The 18,384-nt window shown below is 51.3% G+C and overlaps 1 long non-coding RNA gene across 1 annotated transcript; it reads right to left on the bottom strand.

The window, feature by feature from the left end:
• Nucleotides 1-277: 277 nt before the first annotated feature.
• LOC307217207 lies at nt 278-3,719 on the bottom strand. Its single transcript, XR_013839431.1, has 2 exons — nt 3,247-3,719; nt 278-2,866 (listed from the first exon to the last, which is right to left on the bottom strand). It is a non-coding gene; the product is annotated as an uncharacterized lncRNA (long non-coding RNA).
• Nucleotides 3,720-18,384: the final 14,665 nt, after the last annotated feature.

Genomic DNA, 18,384 nt, shown 5'->3' with positions numbered 1-18,384 from the left:
AACATTAAATTGAATTGAAGAAAATGTTAAAAATAACTTTTGCAAAAAAAAAAACAGAAGCCTTTTCATTAGGTATTTTAGGTCAAGACATACCAAAAGAAATGAGGACTTTATTTATGTATGCCACTACAGCAGCAAGAACGTTGATTGCACAAAATTGGAAGACTGGAGAAATACCAACTAAATAACAACGGCAAGGGAAGTTGATGAACTATGCAGAACTGGCAAAAATGACAGAAAGGCTAAGAGAAAAAGACAACAGAGACTTTGAAAAAGATTGGGAACCATTCATATTATATTTGCAGAAATGAAGAAAGGCAATAGACTTGATGGCAGGATTTAAATAAACATCCACATTATCAGCATTAGAAAATGCTTAGAAGATAGTGAAATACAATGATGTATTTAATTTTATTTGTATGTTTTTAAGGTTTGATGTTATTAGTATCTTTTTCTGTTGAGAGATAGCAAAGCGGGTGAAAATATAAAACAAACCGGAAACGCAAGTTGGGGGAAGCCTTGGAAGGGAGGGAGGGAGGGAGGGAGGAATATATAGTAAATGTTAAGAATTTGAGATGTATGTAATGAACGAAAATGAATAATGATAATAATAAATTAAAACAAAAACAAACAAACATTAAACGTTCAAAAGCTTCCCTATCCAAGGGATCAGGATCTCAAAAGGAAAGTAGCCATGCAGGGATGGGATTCAACTCAAAAGGACAAAAAACATGCCGGCCTTCTGTCACAGGCAATTGCTGTGGTCAGAGCGCATGAAATGGACACCCAGGGGCTGGGCCATCTCAAAATGGTCTGCCATATGACTCACAGCAAAGCGCAGCATGCTGGGATACGTAGTCTGCCCGTAGCAGAGGTGGGCAGGCAGCAGGAATTTGATTTAGCAGCCCATTTATGTCCACACAAAACTGCTTCCTTCCCACAGGCATTGGACGCCACAGGTCACAGAGCGTCCCTTGTGGCCGATTTTGTCCGGTCAGTGGGGTTGCTGCAAGATCGGCTCGCGGCCTGGAGGTCAGGGAAACTGACCTTTCCCCACGGCTCCAGCTGTCAAGAGGAGAGGGGTGGAGAAGTCCCTGCAAGGCTTCAGTAGGGGGCAGAACCTCCAACCCCAATGCGACTTCCCCGGCCGTTTTGCACCGTCAGTGCACAAGCGCATGCTTTCTTGGCATTTTGTGGCGCCAGCTCCTTCTGTCTCCGCTTAACCCCGAGCGCCTTACAGAGAGGATATTTGTATCAGCCCCACAAGCGGAAGGCCTCCCCCTGCCTCACAGGCTTTGGGGAAACTTATCTCACCAGCGCTTGCGGAGCGTTGTGAGCAAAAGGGGAACAGAAAGGTCCCCGCCCGGAGGAGCTTACAATCTAAATTTAAGCCGGCGAGAGAAAGGAGGAAGCGAGATAGGGAAGGGTAGCAGAGAAGTTGTTCTGCTGATGCCACCAACATAACCCCATGATTTGTCCTGGGCTCTTTTCTCTGCCCCCTAAGAAACATCGACTCCCAGGTCTATCTAGGTCCCAGTTTTGTCTATTCTGACTGGCAGATTCCACAGGTGGATTTGCAACCCTACCTGGAGATGCCCAGGAAGGATGCTGCGAGGGCTGTTCCCCAAGAATAAGGGGGTCACCCTCTGTTCTCCCCCACACACACCTCTGGTTTCCACTGGGGGGTTTTGGCCCAGGCTCCCTCCCCGCCCTTGCCTTGCTCCCAATCTCTGTCTGCCCCAAATTATTTGAAAAGAGGGTGGAGAAAGACAGAGAGACTAAAAAACACCCTTCCTGGTTTTGTACTCCTTAAGGTAAAGGTAAAGGGACCCCTGACCATTAGGTCCAGTCGTGGCCGACTCTGGGGTTGTGGCTCTCATCTCGCTTTATTGGCCGAGGGAGCCGCCGTACAGCTTCCAGCATGACTAAGCCGCTTCTGGCAAACCAGAGCAGCACATAGAAACGCCGTTTACCTTCCTGCCAGAGCGGTACCTATTTACCTACTTGCACTTTGACGTGCTTTCAAACTGCTAGGTGGGCAGGAGCAGGGACCAAGCAACGGGAGCTCACCCTGTCGCGGGGATTCGAACCGCCAACCTTCCGATCGATCGGCAAGTCCTAGGCTCTGTGGTTTAACCCACAGTGCCACCCACGTCCCTCTTTTGTACTTCTTACACAACCCCAAAAATACCGCCCTGACTCATCTAGCCCTAACTCCTATGCTCTTAAAGTAAAATAAAATTGGGGTGTTATTGGGTTGCTGTCGTTTTTATTTTGATTATGGATTTTGTAGTTTTATATTTTGATTTTATTCTGTATGTACATGAAAGCTGTGAGTATAGGGTGGTATATAAATTTAATCAATCAAATAATAATAATAATAATAATAATAATAATAATAATAATAATAAAGTTTCTTTTCTAAGCAGGTAATGACAAAGTTAAACCACCCGATTTGGTGAGCTTGTGGTTATTTTTAAAGCTTTGTGCACTGAAACCCACAAGCATGCATGCACACACACAATACCACAACGCAGAGTTCCAGATAGGGGAAATCTGAAGTGCAGCCAAGCCCAATGGGAACCACTCCCCCCTTCCTGCTGCTCTAGTATTTTCCAGGTTGAGCAGGTGAGTCACCCTCCCAGATTTCCATATCCCTGCTGGTCTCAGCCAAATTTTCCTCCCCCGCCTCTCCCCAAAAGTGCTCCCGCCTACACCTCTCATTTGTTGCCAACATCTGTGTGCATTGCAAGTGCCTATAGTCACGTGTGGGTTAATGCACTCTCCCTGTCGTCCCCACAGCTCAGCTGGGCTAGCTCAGGGGTCCCCCTGGTCCCATATCCTGTTTGCAACAGAGGGCGGATACCTCTGGGAAGAGTAAAGTAAAGGTAAAGGTACCCCTGCCCGTACGGGCCAGTCTTGACAGACTCTGGGGTTGTGCGGCCATCTCACTTAAGAGGCCGGGGGCCAGCGCTGTCCGGAGACACTTCCGGGTCACGTGGCCAGCGTGACGAAGCTGCTCTGGCCAGAGCCAGAGCCGCACACGGAAATGCCGTTTACCTTCCCGCTGGTAAGCGGTCCCTATTTATCTACTTGCACCCGGAGGTGCTTTCGAACTGCTAGGTTGGCAGGCGCTGGGACCGAGCAGCGGGAGCGCACCCCGCCGCAGGGATTCGAACCGCCGACCTTTCGATCGGCAAGCCCTAGGCGCTGAGGCTTTAACCCACAGCGCCACCTGCGTCCCACTTCTGGGAAGAGTACTAGCAGGGAATTTGGACGGCCACCCCCTGCCGAAGCCCATAGACTGCCTCTGGACAAAGAGGTTCCACTGAGCTGCCATGTGTGTTGTGTTCACAGTTGGCCAACTATCTCTTGGCAGTTGCGGTTCTTTCTTTTTCATGGGGGGGGGGGGGTTGTGAGCTTGAGAAGGCTCCAGCAGGAAGGACCTCTTGCGTTGAACAGTGCAGAAATAACCGGTGAAGGAAAGACTCTCAACAACACCCCTCCACAATGATTCATATTATCTACCACCCTGTGGCCATTTAAAAAAAGGGGGGGAGGCTTCCTGCTCCTCCCTTCCCCAAGATGCCCACTTTCTCACCAAAGCTCTGTGAAGTTGCCTACTCTTTTGGTCCCATTTTACAGATGGGACAACCGAGGTGGCAGGATTGGAGAGCAGAGCCACTCCAAACCACCAGGGCTGAAAATCTGGATCCCACTTTCTGAGGTGCTTGCCTGCCTGCCTGCCCCCACCCTGTAAGTGCTCAGAAAGGTGGGGGTTGCTAGCTCCAGGTCTCCCTCTGCGCATCTTCCCTCCGCACAACCGGCGTTTCGATTCCTCCATGAAGCCAACGCGCGCGCGCACGCTCTCCCAGCAAGCAGCTGCAACCTCCGCCCCCGAACCTATTTATTCGTGCACGCGCCTCCCAGCGCAGCTGTGTACAACGCTTGCAGGGGGCTGAGCTCCGGGAGGAGGGGAAAGAGAGGAGCGCATTCCTCGCGCCTCGCCGGGCCTCCCCCTCGAAACTTGGACGGCAGCCGCTCGGCCAGCCTCTCCCTTCCCTCCCTCCCGTCGAGCCGCGATGGTACAACCCTCCCCCCCCCCCAATGTATTTTTCCATTACGCCATACGTGCCTCTTTTGTTTCCTTGCAGAAGGCGGCCCGGCCGAGCCTCTGCTGCTGGAAAATAACCTCGCCACGCCCCACCCCACGGGCCAGGGTGCGACTCCAGCTTCCTTGCTGGGGTGGCTGCTGGGGTGGGAGCAGGAGGGGTAAAGTGGGGCTGGCAGCTCCCCACTTACGAACTCCCGTTCAAGCTGTTTGCACCCCGACACTCAAAGCACGTCCCCCCCCCGCATCGAAAAATCCTGGGAGCTGTAGTGCGCCGGGAGTTGTAGCGCGGCGCGCTTCCCAGGGTCCTTTTTAGGGGTGCGCGCACTCTGTACTGAAAGCCAGCTTAGTTTGGCAACAGAAGCAGAACACGAATGAAAACTAATGACATTAATTTGGTTTTAAGAAGTGCGCACCCAGCGGTCGCAGCCCCTTCGCGCTACGGGGGACAGCTGAAACCTTAGGAAGAATGCGCAGCGGGGACTGTTACGCACGACCCGCTTTCTGTCTTTTCCAGAAGCTCAAATAGATCCTCTTTTTGCATGGGAATAACAACTTCTAAAAGCTCGATTTTGAAGCGCTTCCCACGCGCGCTTCCTTGCCAAAGCGACACATTCCAAATAAAAGCAGCGCAAGGGTAAACGGGCTTACGCCAAAGTAAATCTCGTCGGCTTCCATGGGGCTTCCTCCCTAAGCACGTTTCCGAGACCAGCCTAAAAATGGAGATCTGTAGTAGTTGGGGGTGAACCCAGACTTAAAAAGCCACAGTTGCAGGAAAGCCTCTGCAATCGCTGGTTATTTGGAGAGGCTTCCCATGGCGCGCTGCTCTAAGCGCGTCTGAACCCACCCCTGCGTTTTGACCCGGGTGTCCGAAGGGCTGTTTTCGCGACTGAAAACCGGCCTGCTTCCCCTCTCCCTCGCTTGAAGCCCCCATCTGTAAAATCTACGCTAAGCAACAACAACGAAAAGGGGACTTTTGGTTTCAAAATGGTTCCTCTTCTGCTCGCTATGCTGCGCTCTCACGATGCCGCATTCCGGGCTAAAAATGGGACTCTTGGGAACCCGATCATCCGACAATGCGCTTAGCAAGCCTCGTGGCTTCGCCACCCGAAAACAATGCTGCTCTTTGCTCGACGTTTACCCCGCCCGCTTCTCTTCCAGCTTCCCGTTAAACCAGCAGAAATGGCGGGGGCGAGAGCGCGCAGTTTTGCCCGGGGGGCGCGCCGCGGCTGCCCGGGCAGAGGTTCAACGCCTGGCTCCCCACATCCAAACCGGCACCCCAAAAATGAGCAGCTTCTCTTTGCACCTTGTAGCCTCCACAAGCTAAAAGGTGCAAAGGCGCTGAAAGCAGACCCCCCCCCAAAAAAGTCACCCCGTCTTTCATGGTGATTGTTCAGATTGTAAGGTCCTCGGGGCAGATGATCCGGGGTCTTGCTTCAAGTTAACCTACAGAGCGCCAGCCGTGGCATCAATTAATGGAAATAATAACCAGTCGTGGGGCCACGAAAGCTAATACAACGCGCATTTTTTATTAACATTGCCATGTAAGGGATGTTGGGAAAGGGGAACAGACGGGAAATGGAGGGGGCAATCTTAGGGAAACTCCCTTCAAGCCCACAAGCCCCCTCTTTGGCAGAAAGCTAGCCAGTCATCCTCAGTTGCTCATCTGTAGAATGGAACCAATCCTCAGCATAGAATTAAAAAAGATGCGAGTCAGTGAGGGAGGCGGCGTGGTTTGTCTGTGCACAGTGAAATTGCAGCTAGACGGGGCGTTTTAGCACCACGGCCGATACCCAAAGGAGAGCTTGCTAAATAATAAGACATTGGTGGTGGTGTATAATCGGAGGTGCGGGTGGCGGGACGAATATGAGGGATGGAAAAACAGGTCGGAGTGCAGAGAACAGTATTTGAAGGGGCGAGGGAGGAAGGCGAAGAGACAATAAATCGGAACGCATACTTACCTGCGGAACAAGAACAACCCCTCGACTCCTTCGTTTCTAAAAAGACGCATATATATATAAAGGATTCTCAAGACGCAAAGGCGACCTCGCCATGGCGCATTTGCCTGGGCAGGAAAATAAAAGGAGACGCGCTGCTCTGGCTTTTCCCAGCACACAAACTTTGGGCTTTTTGCACACCCCCCGGGAAGGCATCTAATGGGTGGCCCCTGCATCCAACCCCCACCTCGCGCCCCCCGAGACTCCTCTAGCGAGCAAAGGAGACCCCCGAGATCCTTCCGAGGGAGCCCAGGGCGAGGCAAGATGGCTTCCTTCGCGCGTCCGTCTCCCCACCTTACGCAAAACGGACTTTCTGCAGCCAAGGGCCGTGGGATTTCCCGCGAGGAAGGATCGAGGGGCGCCCGGAGGCCGTCCCGTCCCCTTTTCTCTCCTCTGGGGCGCTGTTCAGGGCTGCCCAATGGCCCCCTCTCCAACCCGCCTCGACGGCGTCGGCGGGTCCGGGCTCCCCGCAATCTTCTCGGAGACCGGGCCTCGTTCTCTCCCCCTCCCGTCCATTCTCCCCAAATCCTCTTCGTTCGTCTCCCTTCCTCTCTCGTGCTGCCTTCTCTTCGTTTCCAGCGTCCTCCGTGTTTTAAATCTGACCCCCTCCCTTCTCTCTCTCCCCCCCCCGTCTATTTCCACCAAGAGCTGCCTGATGCGGTGGGTTGGGTTGCGGGGGGAGCAGCAGATCGGGGCGCACAGCGCAAGGACACACGCGCGCACACACACACACGTGTAGCAGCAGCAGCAGCAGCAGCAGCGAGGAAAGGACAACTCGGGGTCACCCGGAGCAAAGAGCGGCCGCGGCCGGGAGCGCGCCTTTTCCGCACACCACCATCACCCAAGGACGCCGGTTCGAGATGGGGACACGGTTCCCTTGCAGAACTGGGGCAGCGGCTCAAGACGGGCGCCCCAGGGGGGGACACAGTCGCTGGTAGAGGTTGAGGCTACTAGCCACGACGGCTCAGTGCGACTCCGGGGACAGGGGTAGTCTACCCGTGTGAATAAGAGGCCTCGCTGCCTTGATTTTTGAGGGGGACGGTATTCGAGGGCACCTTTGTCGGCCACTTTGGGTGAGAAAGTGCTGGGATCGACGGCTGATCTAGCCGCGGAATTATAACGCTTTTAAATATACCCCCTTCGTTTTTGTTGTAGGCAGAGGGGGGGGAATCCAGGAGGTTGCTTCTGTGCGCGTGCAAAATGCAGGTTCCGCAGCAACATCTGGAGTTTTTTGGGGGGTGTTGGCTGGGTTTACCGAGCTGACGGGCACGTCTAGGCTCGCCTCGGCCCCGTTCGGGTTTCGCAACAAGCTTTTGCTGCGGGCCTCCCCGCCCCCTCGGGGGGTGTACAAAGATCCGCTTCCCTTTACCTCCTGCGGGCCCCCACCGCCCCGTCACCGAAACTGCAACAGCAGCAGGTCAGGAGGGATATAGGCTAAAGCGCATGTTGGCCCAGAGGACGGGGCGGGCGGGGGGGAAGGCGGAGGAGCATTTGCAAATCACCCCCTCCCCGCCCAGCTGGTTCTTTCTCCTGACAACCGACACCCCCTTCGCCCTCCCTGCCTGCTGCTATCAGGCACCGACCCCTCCCGCCCAGCAGGCAGATGCTATTAATACCCGGCACGTTTCGGACGTGCACAAAAGGAGTCCCGCGTGGTCCTTGGCAGCGCGGGGAGGGGCGGAAGGATGGAGGGGGGGGGGGGAGAGTCGGAGCTCTCCCTGCAAAGGGACGTGTCCGCCACTAGGGGCCGCCGGCGCGCACGGCAGGCGGAATGAATGGAGGGCGCGCCCGCGATCCTGTGCCGTCGGGGGGCTGAAAAAAGGCTTGGGGAAGGAGCCGGGGGCCGGAGCAAGTGGCTTCCCAAGGCTTGCAGGGCGAGAGCTGGCTTGGCAAGCAAGCCCGAGGGCCGTGGGGCGCACAGAGCGGAATGCAAAGCTCCTGGACGTGTCCTTTTGTGTTTAAAGCCCCCTCCTTGTTGTCAGGGGTATGCGAAAAGCCACCATAAGGGCATCTGGAGGATGCCACAGAAAATCCCAGGTTCTTTCCTGGTCACAGGGGGGCAGGTTTTTTGGAATTGGTTTGGAATTAGAAGCACTGTGGGTGCCAGTTGCAAAATGGCTGGTGTGGGGCCGCTGCAGATGTGGGGCATAACATGGAATGGCTGGTGTGTCATACTGCAAAATGGCTGCTGTGACCTATGTGTGGCACAACAAAATGGCTGTGGCCGAATACAAAATGGCTGCTGTGGCAGGTGCAGGAGAGGCTGAGCAGGAAAAGCAAACAAGGCCTGTGTGCTGTGAGAGGATATGACAAGGGGTATTATTTTTGTTTTATTTTTGATATATTCACTGAGCTGTTACAGTAACTCAGAGCCCTGCCGCTAGAAGCTCTCTCCCTGACTTGCTAGCTTTCTACATGCAGTGATATTCACACAAAAAAAAATTGGGGAGCGGGGATGACCATGAAGTCATGTGATAACAGTAGCAGAGCTCTGGACACTATGGTAGCCTTTTCTTGCACGCTGAGGTGTTTGCTGCCTGAAGGGCCTCAAAATATGGCACCTTTCCCACTTGCCAGCCAGATGAGTAACTCTTTAGTCATGGTTCAGGATGGCGGGACTTTCTCAAGCTCCCAAACATGGCCGTAGTCAAAGCACATTTTGCCTTGCAAATGTATCTTTATGGCTGTGTAACTAAGCACGCAAGGGCACCTATCTTTTGCAGGAATTGCTACCCAATATTTATGAAGGCTTTTCACTCTCCCGTTTCTTGCATTTATGCTCCTCCGTCGAGAGAGATGGCCTTTTACAAAGCCGCAGGAGAGGAAGATCTTTCCAAGCTCTCTCCTGATTTGCAGTGGGCCTCATGCGCTTCTCATGCGCTTTAGCCAGAGCTGCCTGCTTGTGATTCCCAAACACAGCGATGTCTCGAGATACAGAGTGCAAAATTTGCAAGTGCCAAATGGCAGCGGGGACTCTGCAGAAGCAGGGAGGAGACACTGAGGAGTCCCTCCGGCCCTGCCAGAGAGCCAGAGAAATGAGGACTTGCCCCAAGGAGCTTACAATATAGATAGGTATAAATAGATAGATAGATAGATAGATAGATAGATAGATAGATAGATGATAGACAGACAGACAGTGGGGAAGGGAAAGGAGGGCGAGACAAAGGAAGAATGAGTTTCTTTTTTTTCTTTTTTAAAATAATATTTATTCAAATTTTAAAGGTTACAAAAAGAAAAAAGAGAAAGAAGAAAAATAAAAGACAGAAATAATACAATCAATTAAAAAATAAAAATAAACAAATCGAACCTTTACATAGCTTTCTTTCCTTTACTTATTTCCTTGACCTCCTCACACCTCCCATTTTTGTATTCTAATTCAAATTGTTATTTCAGCAAATCCTTCCAACCTTGTTTTTATCTTAATAATTTGTCTTAATATGCTATAATTTTACGTTCTCTCTTTCACCAGTTCATTTTTACTTAAACCTTTATGTCATTTCTGCCAAAACCACATAATTTTCTTTTTCCAACATCTTTCTAACAATCCTTAATTTTACAATATTTTTGAAGATAAACTTTAAATTTTTTCCAATCTTCTTCCACCGACTCTTCTCCTTGGTCCCGGAAGAATGTGAGCTTCTGCCCTAGAATATGTATGGGGAAGTATTAGCCTTATCCTCCATGAATTTCTCTTTTCTTTTAAAGCTATCCAAGTTGGTGGCCGTTGCTGCTTCTTGTGGCAGTGAGTTCCACAGTTCAACCCCACGCCGCATGAATTAAGGCCTTTTATCTGTCCTGAAACTTTCAGCTTCATGCGATACCCAGGAGTTCTAGCATTATGAAAACAGGATGATCATTTTTCTCTAGCCGCTTTCTGCACGCTATGTATAATTTTTTTAAATTATTATTTATTGTGCCATCTCTTTTACCTGCCTTTTCTCTGAGCCGAAAAGTCCCAAATGCTGCGACCTTTTCGTTCTTAGGGGAATCCCTCCATCCCTTTGATAATTTTGGTTGCCCCAAATGATGGCCCAGTGGGGATTTGAACACCTGCTCCAATTTCCTCTTTTTAAAAAATGCAACTCCCAAAGTGGTTGAACTACAACTCCCACCAGACACGGCAGGACTGCGCCACTTCCAAATTACACGAACCAAAGGCTTCTTCCTCCATTTAAATAATCTTTTTTAAAAAATCCTCGCAAGCAGAAAAGTAGCATGTCAGGGAGGAAGGTTCCAGTTTTCTATCGGAAAGGCTTTGCATTTTGTTTGGGGCCTTGGTCCAACCCCACAGGGAGGGCCCATGGCTGCCCTACAAAACGTACCCGTCAATGGACACTGCTTGGATCTTTCTTTTAATCTAGCGCAGGGGATGATTTTGCACTGTTCGAAACTCAAAAAGCTGTCTGAAAAGTTTGCATCCTGCCTTTTCAAGAGCGGCATATTCAAAGGAAGTTGAGTTCATTTATCTTCGCTGTTTCGTGGAAAAATGGAAAGCCCTTTTGCCCCCTGCCCCCTAATTCTCCTTTTTTTTAAAGGAATCCTCCCCCTGTGGTTTTGCCATCATTCCATTTGAACCCCTCCCCTTCCTGCTTCCTCCCTTCCCAGTAAACAATGGCAAGAGGAAATGGCCCCTCCAGTGAATTTTTTCCACCTCTTTACATCATAAAAGACCTGCATTGTGATCATTCCTTGAAGGTTTTAATTGACTCTCCACCACCACAAAAAGGGTGGGGGGATGGCTTTGGAAAACAGGTGGAAAGAGCAACACAACCCCTCTCTTGCACCCTCTTCCCATAGGGCTATCCCATAATAAGTTTATGGGGGCTCTCCTGTGAAGGAATGGGAGCTGCCCTAAATTCTTTGAACCTCCTTCCAGGAAAGAAACAATGGCACCGCCGAACCCAAGACATGCTCCCAGGATTTTCTCCCAGCCGACTAAAATTGTGCCACCTGAATTTGCCAGCCTGTGATGAAATTTGCCGCAGCCTGAAAGTGCCCCAGGGGGTGGGCTCCCCTCTCGCCCTTCCTCATTTGCCTCTTCCATAAGAGGTCTGGAGGGTGGCAACACAAGAACAGGGCCTTTTCTGTGGTGGCTCCCCGTTTATGGAATCCTCTCCCCAAGTAGGCTCACCGGGCGCCTTCATTATACATTATATTGTGATTTTATGTTGCGAACTTCCCTGAGGCCCACGGTTATAGGGCGGTACACAAATATTTAATAAAGAATATAAAATAATAATACATTTTTAGGCACCAGGCAAAAACATTTCTTTATTACAAGTCCTATGGCCTTTTAATTGGGTTTCCAGGAGGTGGGTTGCTGGTTTGTTTTTGTTTGGTTCTGCGACGTCTGTTCTCATTTTGTATTTTTACGTTGTGATGACGGGCAACGTACAAATTTAATATATAATAATGATGATGGCTGCAAATTCCATCGGGACATCTGCCTGACCCGATTATCCGGTGGATTACACGTAATCTCTGGATTTGCAGGGTAGAGCAGGTGGTGGCGGTTTCGGAAATCTTCCCGGGATACAGAAGCCAAGCCATGCAACATCCATTTGGGAGAGCTTTCCTAACGCTCTGCTGGCCTCCCCTGAGTCACTGCAAAATCTCCAGGAAACTCCTACTCCCAGCTGCTCTGCCGACTCCCATTTTTTCTCCTTTGCATGGTTCCCGAGGAAATTTGTTGCCCTTTGTCTCTTCCCCGCAGGCACACGGTGAGCTTGGAATGGTTGAAATAATAATAATATAATAATAATGATTTATTATTCATACCCCACCCATCTGGCTGGGCTTCCCCAGCCACTCTGGGCGGCTTCCAACAAAATATTAAAATACAGTAATGCATCAAACATTAAAAGCTTCCCTAAACAGGGCTGCCTTCAGATGTCTTCTAAAAGTCTGGTAGTTGTTTATCTCTTTGACATCTGGTGGGAGGGCGTTCCACAGGCGGGTGCCACCACCGAGAAGGCCCTCTGCCTGGTTCCCTGTAACTTGGCTTCTCGCAGTGAGGGAACCGCCAGAAGGCCCTCAGCGCTGGACCTCAGTGTCCAGGCAGAGCGATGGGGGTGGAGACGCTCCTTCAAGTATACAGGACTGATGCCGTTTAGGGCTTTCAAGGTCAGCACCAACACTTTGAATTGTGCTCGGAAACGTACTGGGAGGCAATGTAGGTCTTTCAGGACAGGTGTTATATGGTCTTGGCGGCCGCTCCCAGTCACCAGTCTAGCTGCCGCATTCTGGATTAGTTGTAGTTTCCGGGTCACCTTCAAAGGTAGCCCCACGTAGAGGGCATTGCAGTAATCCAAGCGGGAGATAATCAGAGCATGCACCACTCTGGTGAGACAGTCTGCGGGCAGGGAGGGTCTCATCCTGTGTACCAGATGGAGCTGGTAGACAGCTGCCCTGGACACAGAATTGACCTGCGCCTCCATGGACAGCTGTGAGTCCAGAATGACTCCCAGGCTGCGCACCTGGTCCTTCAGGGGCACAGTTACCCCATTCAGGACCAGGGAGTCCTCCACACCTGCCCGCCCCCTGTCCCCCAAGAACAGTACTTCTGTCTTGTCAGGATTCGACCTCAATCCGTTAGCCGCCATCCATCCTCCAACCGCCTCCAGACACTCACACAGGACCTTCACCACCTTCACTGGTTCTGATTTGAAAGAGGTAGAGCTGGGTGTCATCCGCATATTGATGAAAGCTGCTTGTTCCCCTCCAGCAATTGCAAAAGAAGGGTAGCCGACAAAAGGATTTAACCTGGCAAGGAACGTGGCCCAGACAACAGCAAGATAAAGAGAGCAACAAGGTCCAGAACTTAAGGTCCGTTTGAGCATCAATCGGATCCAAACAATGCATCATGTTAGTGTGCCCTGTGTTGCACGAGGCTTCAAAATTTATTTACTAATTTACGTATCACCTTTTCCTCTAAGGAGCTCAAAGGGGGTGTAAATGGTCCACTTCCCCATTTTTATCAACCCTGCAAGGTAGGTTAGGTTGAGTGGCAGTGACAGGCACCCAAGCGAACTTCATGGCCGAGTCAGGATTCGAACCCTCGTCTCCCGGTTCGTAGTCTGATGCACTTACCACTTTACCAGCAGCCCCCTGGTGTGGAAGGAGGGGATGGGAAGGTGCGGCAGAAAGATTCAAGGACAATCAAGGAAACATTTAAACATTTCAGAGTAGCATAGAATATATGTTTTAAAATATATTTCTTTGTGGAATATGAATAGATGTTTTTTCAAAGTGCGAGCAAGATGATCAAGTGATACTAAGGACAATCCTGAGGACATCTGAACAGAAGGCTAGAGAAGACCCGTTTATAATTATATTTTGGGAATGCTTTTATGTAGCTGCTGTTTTATATTTTCTGGGCGTCCCACGTTCATATTATAAAAGAGTTGTGTTCTGAGTTATAAATCAAGCACTGCTGGGAGTTGTTTCCTAATATCTTACCAATATATTTTAAAAATCACGGTGGCGCAAGCAAATTTTTTTTCCCAGAACTGGCCCGGAGAAAAAGAGTTTGAGAACCCTTGCGCTAACCACTACAGTACACTGTCCCTGGAAAATCTGGGTTGCAGTTTAGAGGCTTTGCAAGCAGCACCAAGATCTGCTTCCCGCACTGGAAAGAGTGATGGGGGATGTATGGCTGAGTCACCAACATCCTCTTTCCACGCTTTAGTCGCAAGGGACCCCAAGGGTCATCTAGTCCAACCCCCTGCAGTGCAGGAATCGCAGCTAAAGCAACCCTTAGGCATTCCTTCAGAAAAGGCTTCACCTTCAGCTGGACCCCTCTGGAGGTTCTGGATTACAGCTGGACTAAAACTCCCAAGCAGTTCCCTCCAGATGTTTTGGACCACAAGCCCCAGCTGAACTAAAACTCCCAAGCAGTTCCCGCCAGATGTTTTGGACCACAACTCCCAGCTGAACTAAAATTCCCAAGCAGTTTCCTCCAGATGTTCTGGACTAAAACTCCCAGCTGAACTAAAACTCCCAAGCAGTTCCCTCCAGATGTTTTGGACAATTCCCATCTGAACTAAAACTCCCAAGTAGTTCCCTCCAGATGTTTTGGACCACAACTCCCAGCTGAACTAAAACTCCCGAGCAGTTCCCTCCAGATGTTCTGGACTAAAACTCCCAGCTGAACTAAAACTCCCAAGCAGTTCTCTCTGGATGTTTTGGACCACAACTACCAGCTGAACTAAAACTCCCAAGCAGTTCCTCCAGATGTTTTAGACTAAAGCTCCCAGCTGAACTAAAACTCCCGAGCAGTTCCCTCCAGATGTTCTGGACTAAAACTCCCAGCTGAACTAAAACTCCCAAGCAGTTCTCTCTGGATGTTTTAGACTAAAACTCCCAGCTGAACTAAAACTCCCAAGCAGTTCCCTCCAGATGTTCTGGACTAAAACTCCCAGGGAACTAAAACTCCCAAGCTTATCTCTCCAGATGTTTTGGACCACAACTCCCAGCTGAACTAAAACTCCCAAGCAGTTCTCTCTGGATGTTTTGGACCACAACTCCCAGCTGAACTAAAACTCCTGAGCAGTTCCCTCCAGATGTTCTGGACTAAAACTCCCAGGGAACTAAAACTCTCAAGCTTATCTCTCCAGATGTTTTGGACCACAACTCCCAGCTGAACTAAAACTCCCAAGCAGTTTTCTCTGGATGTTTTGGACCACAACTCCCAGCTGAACTAAAACTCCCGAGCAGATCCCTCCAGATGTTTTAGACTAAAACTCCCAGCTGAACTAAAACTCCCAAGCAGTTCTCTCTGGATGTTTTGGACCACAACTACCAGTTGAACTAAAACTCCCAAGCAGTTCCCTGCAGATGTTCTGGACTAAAACTCCCAGGTGAACCAAAACTCCCAAGCTTATCTCTCCAGATGTTTTGGACCACAACTCCCAGCTGAACTAAAGCTCCCATATGGAGAGCGCCAGCTTGGGGGAGGCCGCAGTAAAACAAGAGGCCTGTGGCGGCCAGCTCTCCCTTGTGCGGAAAGGAGCGCTTGGCTTTGTCGCTTTCTGCCTCCACGGCTCTCCATCTCCAGGTCTCCCTTCCCGAGGGGCCTGCGGGACAAGGCCTCTGTCTGGGGTGGGTGGGGAGCACCTTCTGGGGGTCGATTTTCCAGGGGATAATCCTGGGAACGGAAATCTGATGGGAGCAGCCTTCTCCCCTCCTCCATCCTGCTGGATCTTTGTTCGGCTTCCGCAAGGGCTGGGGATATTTTTAACTTGCATGGCAAGGCCAGCAGCCGCCCTCCTCTCCCGTAAACAGCAGAGGAGGCATCTCAGGCGGGCAGGGAGCGCTGGGTGGCAACCGTAACGCTGGAGATGGCAAACAAACAAGGCACCTCGCCTGCCTGCCTTGCCAGGCCTCCTCCGCTCTGACTCACCCACTCCAGTCTCATTCTTTCCTGGATCCTCATCCTGCCCTCCGCCCTCGTTCGTTCCCTCTTTCTCATCTGATTTTCTTGACATCCTGTCCCCCCCCCCCCGCCAACCTCCTCCGCACCTGGCTCATCGCTAGCAAAAGCTGCACCGGGAATGTTTAATAGGCAGTGTGGCTTAGTGGTGAGATTCCTGCATAGCACGGGGTTGGACTAGATGACCCTCGGGTCCCTGCCATCTCTTATAGCCTTGTAGACTATAATTCCATGTACTTAGCGCGCCGGATCCTTCTGGCCCACTCCCCCCCCCCAACCCCAAATGTTAAAACTCTGCCACTTACTGTAACAACTTCATGTGAGTCCCGGCACCTTTTTTTCTTCTAAGAAAAGAGAATAGCACTGATGATGATGATGATTGTTTGTTTATTTAAAGGTAAAGGTAAAGGTACCCCTGCCCGTACGGGCCAGTCTTGACAGACTCTGGGGTTGTGCGCCCATCTCACTCAAGAGTGTTTGACTGTTTGGCTCCGAAGCGCCCTCTCCGATTGCATGGAGCCCGGACAGCCCCGTGGTTTTCTTTGGAGCTGAGGGCGATGAAACAATTGCTGAGACGGCTAGAGCGCCGGTGGCGGATAACTCATTCCGAATCTGATCGGACACAGGTTAGAGCTCAACGTCGAGCCTACCAAGTGGCGATAGCGACGGCGAAGAAGAATTTCTTCACCGCCTCTATTGCATCTGCAGAAAACAGCAGCAGGAGACTCTTTCAGGTGGTTCACAATTTAGTGGAACCACCTGCAACATCGGGGCCCAGTACGGGCCACATGTTCTCCTGCAATGATTTTGCAAAGTTTTTTGCAGATAAAATCGCTCAGATTCGGGAAGAAGTAGACTCCACCGTGGGAGCAGGGCCGGGGCGGGAGAGTGCTAGAGTTCTGTCTAGTCAAGTTGAGTGGGATCAATTCCAATCTGTTACCTCCGAGGATGTGGACAGGCTGCTTGGACGAGTGAAGCCAACCACCTGTCTCCTGGATCCTTGCCCATCCTGGCTTATAAAAGCTAGCCGGGAAGGACTGGGCGATGGGCTTCGTGGGGTGGTGAATGCTTCCCTCCGTGAGGGAGCCTTCCCAGACCCGCTGAAAGAGGCGGTTATTAAACCGCTTCTTAAAAAACCATCTTTAGATGCGGCCACAATGGCCAACTATCGCCCAGTTTCAAATCTTCCATTCTTGGGCAAGGTGATTGAGCGAGCGGTGGCCGAACAACTCCAGGCACGCCTGGAAGAAGCGGACCATTTGGATCCCTTCCAGTCGGGATTCAGGCCTCATCATGGGACTGAAACTGCCTTGGTCGCACTGGTTGATGATCTTCGGCGGGCTAGGGACAAAGGTGAGAGCTGTTTCCTAGTTCTGCTGGATCTCTCAGCGGCGTTTGATACCATCGACCATAACATCCTTCTGGACCGTCTTGAGGGGCTGGGAGCTAGGGGCACTGTCATACAGTGGTTCCGCTCCTTCCTCCTGGGCCGTGTTCAGAAAGTGGTGGGGGGGGATGAGTGTTCAGACCCCTGGGCTCTCACTTGTGGGGTGCCTCAGGGTTCTGTCCTCTCCCCCATGCTTTTCAACATTTACATGCAGCCGCTGGGAGAGATCATCAGGAGGTTTGGGCTGGGTGTTCATCAGTATGCGGATGATACCCAGCTCTACCTCTCCTTTAAATCAGAACCAGTGAAGGCGGTGGAGGTCCTGTGTGAGTGTCTGGAGGCGGTTGGAGGATGGATGGTGGCTAACAGATTGAGGTTGAATCCTGACAAGACAGAAGTGCTGTTTTTGGGGGACAGGAGGCGGGCAGGTGTGGAGAATTCCCTGGTCCTGAATGGGGTAACTGTGCCCCTGAAGGACCAGGTGCGCAGCCTGGGAGTCATTTTGGACTCACAGCTGTCCATGGAGGCACAGATCAAATCTGTGTCCAGGGCAGCTGTTTACCAGCTCCATCTGGTACGTAGGCTGAGACCCTATCTGCCTGTGGACTGTCTCGCCAGAGTGGTGCATGCTCTGGTTATCTCCCGCTTGGACTACTGCAATGCACTCTACGTGGGGCTACCTTTGAAGGTGACTCGGAAACTACAACTAATCCAGAATGCGGCAGCTAGACTGGTGACTGGGAGCGGCCGCCGAGACCATATAACACCGGTCTTGAAAGACCTACATTGGCTCCCAGTACGTTTCCGAGCACAATTCAAAGTGTTGGTGCTGACCTTTAAAGCCCTAAACGGCCTCGGTCCAGTATACCTGAAGGAGCGTCTCCACCCCCATCATTCTGCCCGGACGCTGAGGTCTAGCGCCGAGGGCCTTCTGGCGGTTCCCTCACTGCGAGAAGTAAAGCTACAGGGAACCAGGCAGAGGGCCTTCTCGGTAGTGGCGCCCGCCCTGTGGAACGCCCTTCCAGCAGATGTCAAAGCGATTAACAACTACCTGACATTCAGAAGACATCTTAAGGCAGCCCTTTTCAGGGAAGTTTTTAACGTGTGATATTTTATTGTATTTTTGCTTTCTATGGAAGCCGCCCAGAGTGGCTGGGGAGGCCCAGCCAGATGGGCGGGGTATAAATAATAAATTATTATTATTATTATGTCACGCTGGCCACGTGACCCGGAAGTGTCTCCGGACAGCGCTGGCCCCTGGCCTCTTAGGCCAGCGCTGTCCGGAGACACTTCCGGGTCACGTGGCCAGCGTGACATCGCTGCTCTGGCGAGCCAGAGCCGCACACGGAAACGCCGTTTACCTTCCCACTGGTAAGCGGTCCCTATTTATCTACTTGCACCCGGAGGTGCTTTCGAACTGCTAGGTTGGCAGGCGCTGGGACCGAGCAGCGGGAGCGCA

This window comes from Podarcis cretensis (assembly GCF_951804945.1).
Source record: "Podarcis cretensis genome assembly, chromosome: 5".
NCBI lineage: Eukaryota > Metazoa > Chordata > Lepidosauria > Squamata > Lacertidae > Podarcis > Podarcis cretensis.
This window is presented reverse-complemented; position numbering and strand designations above follow the sequence as displayed.